The sequence below is a fragment of the Lactuca sativa genome, chromosome 3 (assembly GCF_002870075.4).
Source record: "Lactuca sativa cultivar Salinas chromosome 3, Lsat_Salinas_v11, whole genome shotgun sequence".
NCBI lineage: Eukaryota > Viridiplantae > Streptophyta > Magnoliopsida > Asterales > Asteraceae > Lactuca > Lactuca sativa.
In genome coordinates this window covers 138,956,682-138,962,923 of record NC_056625.2, presented here as the reverse complement: position 1 = coordinate 138,962,923, position 6,242 = coordinate 138,956,682, and positions in this window count along the sequence as shown.

Genomic DNA, 6,242 nt, shown 5'->3' with positions numbered 1-6,242 from the left:
ACAATGCTCATTGAAACCTGATGGTTGGACTAAAACAAATGTTGGAAAATATTTTACAGATGTTGTTATCGGCAGGAGGGAAGAAACCTTGATTCCATCGATGATTCTTAAATGTGTTATTGTCATGGAATCTGATTCGTTGCTCATCGGTGAGGTTACAAACTTTCAGCATCTCGATAATCTCCCAAAGTTTCTCAACACAGATGGTAAGTTAACATGTCATGTATTCTACGTCGATGGTTTGAAAGTAATCATGAAGTTCTATTTTCACAAAGCGACGACTGGGTATCTAAAGAACAAGTATGCATAGAACAGATGGTTCAAATGGCTCAAACTTGGCATCATTAATGACATGCCATTTTAGAGAATTGCTTGGGTCAAGATCATTGGTCTCCCCATCCATCTGAGATCCGAAGAAAATGTGAACTTGGTCGCTGGTAAAATTGCCAAGGCCATAGAAATAGAAAGTAGCTAGAATTGGCATAATATTGATCTCGCGGCTCCTCATGCAATTAACAGGAGCCAAAACACTAATCAATATGGAGGTTAATTACAAATTTAATAGAAAGAACTTTACTGTGGGTGTGGTTGAATGAGAAGATGTTTGGTAGCTGTTTTCCAAATATTATGAGTGTGATTATGAGCTTAATATTAAGAGTGATGATGTAGACGAAGATACTAAAGGTGTATTAGATTAGAAAGCTTAAACATGTGCATCAGATTGACTTTATCAAAATACAAGAGACAAGGGTCATGGATTATTATATAATCGATTTCACTAGTTGTTGGGTCTATTGATTTTGACTTTGATGCAGTAAATCATATTAGTAGATCTGGTGATTTATTTTGCCTCTGGGATCCTTATATTTTCTAAAAATTTAGTAGTATTAAAACAAGGAACTACATTGCGATTTCAGGTCAATGGAAGGGTTTACCAATAGTAACTACAGTGGTGAATGTCTATGGACCCCAATACAGTACTAAGAATAGTGCAATGTCCCGATTTATAATCCAATTTTTTTCATTTACATATATATATATATATATATATATATATATATATATATATATATATTGTAACATCTTGTTTTAAGTCGATTCATAGTTTGGGGTCGTGACCCGAAGATCAGTTGTTATAAGACCTTGGGCCTTAAGGAAAGAAAGGTTTAGACACAGTTGGATGTGGGAAATGTTGGTTATGTGATGAAAGGGTTTGGTTTGTGCTTTAGAGCCTAAGGGTATTGGTAGAGGCGTTGGTTTGGGCCTTTTATGAATTTTGGATTTGAGTTCGATTGTCTTTTTGGAAAAAGTAAGTTGATAGGAGTGTAGGGTTTCTCGTTACCTTTCCTTGGATATGAAGAACGTCAAAAACGGATAGGATATGCGAAAGTTATGATAATTTGAAGTTAGAAGGGTTTTGGAATAAACTGGGTATGCAGGGCGTACCAAGTGGGAACAGATGGTGTTCTTGGGAAAAGTGGACACGGGGACTTTTGGGGAAAGCAGGGTGTTCGTTAGGAAGGCAGGGCGTTCGTTGGCCAGATGAAAAACCTAATTTAGGGTCTTGGACCCTATTTAAAGACCTTAACTCACCTCCAACCATCATTTTCTTTAGCCTCCATCCTCTCTAACCCTAAGAACGAAACCCTACCCTCCATTTGAATATTTCTTAAGCCTCATTGTGATTCTTGTGTGTTTTTGGTGCTTGAGGAGGAAGAAGGAACTTCTTGAAGAGTCATTGCTTGACTTAAATCTTTTGGATCCAGGCTTTGTACACCTAGATCTATCTTCTTGAGGTATAAAGTCCCAACCTTGAGGTATAATGTGACAGCCCGAAATTTCCATTATGTGCAAACCATATCAAGTCAATAAAAGTTAGAACAGTTGCAGTAAATTTCCAGACTTTTATTATAAGTTTGAGTATTTCAAGATTTACACTTAAAGAGATATCAGGAGAGAGGGTGCACTAGGGTATCGTGCAACTCTGTTATTCCAGAACTCTGTGATATTAGAATTCACTGTCGGAATAAAAATATTTTCTGCCAAAAACCCGAGGAGTATATATATGGTTCTAAGCCATATTTATTTATTTGTTACATTTCCAACTAGAGAAAAGTTGAATTCTCTCTCACGGATCTTCGGACTTTCGTTACAAAACGTGAGTACTTCTATCTAAGAGTGTTATAAGGCTTGATATGTGTCTAATACACTAGAAATCATAAGAAAACAACTAGATTAAAGAGTTTACGGCCCAAGAACACCTTGGACCGTAAACCCTTCTTTAAGGGGCAAAGAGTGCCCTAGTCCCTTCCTCTTGCAATGAAACTATCTTAGACTCGTATCCTAATGTATTTAGGACTAGAAAACACCCCAAGAACACCAAGAGTAAGGTGTTCACGGCCCAAGAAGTTCTTGGACCATGAACTCCAAACAAAAGGGCCAAAGTGTGCTTTAAACTCTCCATAAGCCTTGGACACTAGCCTAGATTCATTCCTAGTTAAATTAGGGACTTGAAAACACCAAAAAAACCCTTTCCATGAGAGATTACGGCCGTAATCTCTAAGGGTTTTGGTTCTAGGGCCGTGAACTCCTCAAAGGAGTTAAGGAGTGCCCTAATCTCTTCCAAAGACCTTGCCATTAAGTAGAAATACTTCTTAGGGTCTTGTAAAGCCTCAAAACATCAATTGGTCAAGTAAGTAGGAGCTTACGGTCATAAACCCATGAGTTTACAACCGTAAACTCCATTCTTGATGACCTTAGGGCCGTAAACTCCATTATGGAGTTTTCCTTGAACCCCACCCACTAGCCTTTCCCTACAACACTTAGATGCAATCCTTGAGGCTTAAAACACTTGTTAAAGGTGTTTAACATGTCCTAGGGTGTATTGACTTTGTTTATTAGTTGTTTACATACTAATTTGATACATATATGTGATATTATATGTTAACTAGGATCATAGAGGTTGTTCAAGACTTCACTTGACACCTAGAAATCCTACATCTTCAGTTCATCCATACCACTCACTACAGGTGAGTTCATACCCCTTAATTAATGTTTTAAATGTTTTATGGGGGGATACAAGTAGAATCATACTAGTTATTATATCAATCACATGTGATTAATAACCAGCATTCAAATGATTTACTACTCATTCGCTGTGTTACCAAACAGTTTTCTTCACATGATTTTCATAAATGTTTTATATGTTTAAAACTCCTTATTAAACTGTTCATTTTACACCGTATGTTTCATTTCAAACTCATTTACAATTGTGTTTCAATCAAATGTTTCTTTATACTTAAACTGTTTATCAAACTGTTTTGCTTCAAACTGTTTTACAAATTCTTATACTTATCAAATACATTTACTTAAGCTCTGTTATACTTATTATCAATTGCATGTCTATGTATGTATAGTTATATAAGCAATGTTTAAAAGGCTTAGGAAGGCCTGCCCGCCTTATTTCCTTTTCACCGCTGAGATGTGGTCTTGTGGGGTATCGGGTATCCGTCCGAAGGTCGTTTAAATATTAGTTATATATCATGTGTACATATATAGTCATAAAGGTTCTTCCAGTTCATTCAATACCCTTGGGTAGCAAGGGTATACTTCCATGATCATACGTACCAGTTACATCACTAGTAAGTTACCATAGGGGTAGCATAGGAGGATACTAATACTATTGCTAGAACAATGAAACATACAATGAGTTAGTTCATTCATGGGTCACTACGAGTAATACATACAGTGCATTACTATACATGCTAGATAGAGAGGGAACATACATTACAACTAGCACACGTAGAACGTTTCAGTACATACATGCTAGACAGAGAAAGAGTACACTTTCAGTTAGCACATTCATTACATATACATTCATGCAGTTATGTGAACCATTGAGCGGGTCATGGCACTTCCTACCATGACCGCTCTTGTATCCCGAATCTCCTTAATTGGGGAGCGTATGAGTTTATGTATAGATCTATACTGGATTGACTATCCTACACCTTGCTGCTCGCTACAGTGGGACTTGCAAGTCTACGGGTGCCAAATGTCATTTCTTACGGCGTCTTACATCGTCGTTTTACTAGAGTCGGTAGCAGGATACAGGTCGATCACATGTTACTTTAAATTACAATAGATTTAAGGTAGTTAGTACGGTTGTATTTCGATACTACACCATAGTACTATTTCATTTTCCCATTACATTCACTTCGTGAACATTCACACGATGCATGGTAATGTAGAAGCTATATTTTTGATTAATGATAGTCAGATTTGGGAAAATACACAATCTTACAGGAGACACACACAGATACTAGATGCCTTGGTAGAAGGCTACTCTCAGTAGGAAGCATAGGGCTTTCTAGGATGTTCAAAACGTTTTCGTACTTACAGTTCATATACATACAAATACTTACGTTTCATATACATACAAATACTTACAGTTCATATACATACAAATACTTACATTTCATATACATACAAATACTTACATTTCATTCGTACAAATACTTACATACAAATTAAGACACTAAAATACTTATGATCTCACCAGCTTTAAAGCTGATACTCTCTTTCAAAATAACTTGTTCATCAAGTCAACAGTAGACAGGTACAGATGCAAGGTTTAAAGAAGATGGAGCTCGTTCAAGACTCATCTTTCATTTTGTTTTATACTTTAGTGTCTATTATAATTTGACAGAACACACTTGTATTAAAATTATATTATTAATGCAATGGATGATGTTGTTGCTTGTTTACTACTTGTCATTTTTGTGATACTGTACATGACGTCTTCCGCCCCAGAACGTTTCCGCCGTTCATGGTTTTGGGGTGTGACAGATTGGTATCAGAGCATTGTTTATAGTGAATTAAGTATATCAACCCATAAAAGATATACATACTATAAATATAATGGGATTAAAATACTCTGACCAAGAGTTTATACTTTAAATAATAAAGTATTTAATTAAGTATATGTGCCTGAATTCATACTAAAATCAATGTCACTAGGACAATACAAAAGAATTACAATTGTTGGGCAACATAGGTGGACTTAGAGACATATAGTCAAAACTGGGAAGATATAGCCTGATCAACTATATTATCCAAGGGTTGACTAGCATGTGCCTAAGTGTAGTTGTGTGGTTGCAACAAGTCTAAAATCTTACCAACAATACCACAATGAGAAGAACATAACATTAAACTTAAAATACTATAGGGGTATTTGGTGTTACTATAAGTACTTTTTACTTGAGAACTAAAACGGGATCTTCATTACTAAGTTGATAGTTGCTAAGTGGATACACTAAGACTATATGTAACTAGGATGTTATAGACTTAGAATCTGTGAAAATTTTGCTTTACCCCTATTCTGTGTGAATTTGGAGTTAAGGTCACTTATTCGAAGGCCTAACCTGTTTCGATTACATATAACTGGTATGCACTTCGCAAATAGTGATGTAACTAATGAAGATTTTCTAAATAATTATCTAGATAGTTCGTCTAATAATTATTTTGTTACCCCAATTCTCATGTAGATAACATGGCTGGACTCCATCCCCACGGCAACCAGTACCTTCCGAATGAGGTCATTGCTGGATGGTTTGAAGAAGAACCAGAGAATGATCATCCTATCCCTGTGAATGATCACCATGATGAAGACCTTTCAGATGGTGCTAACTCCGAACCCGAGGTTGAGAACCTACCCCAGGCAGCTCCCTTTCCAAATCCTAACCCTCGTCCAGCTTTTCATGGCCCGACGCCTCCGTGGGTGGAATGCTTGGAAACATGGAGCCAAGGACAAGATCAACCCATGCCATTTAATGGTGACCGAAGCTTTTATGACCCGAGCAATGGGGGCTCAGCAGACAGAATCTTGCCAATCCTGGTCCGCAGAGTGGCTCAAAATGAGATTCAAGGCAGGACAGCCCTACATCAGATCACAGAAGTTGTCGCCGATGCGAGAATGCATACCCTCCGCACCATTCGTCTAGAAGATGCTCGTGAGAGATCTGAGAGAGACCATGAAACCCTGCTGCAAGCACTAGCTGAATCACGAGTCGAAGTCATAGAGCTCCGAGTACGCCAGAGGGTGTAAGAAAGACACCTACTTGATGTGGAACGTCAACTGGTTGAACTGAGAGTTCACAAGAGGGATGACCGTCGCCAGTAGTAGATGCTTTACTTTATTTTCCTTATTAAAAGGAATCATTTTTCTGTCTATGCCCAATGTGGCA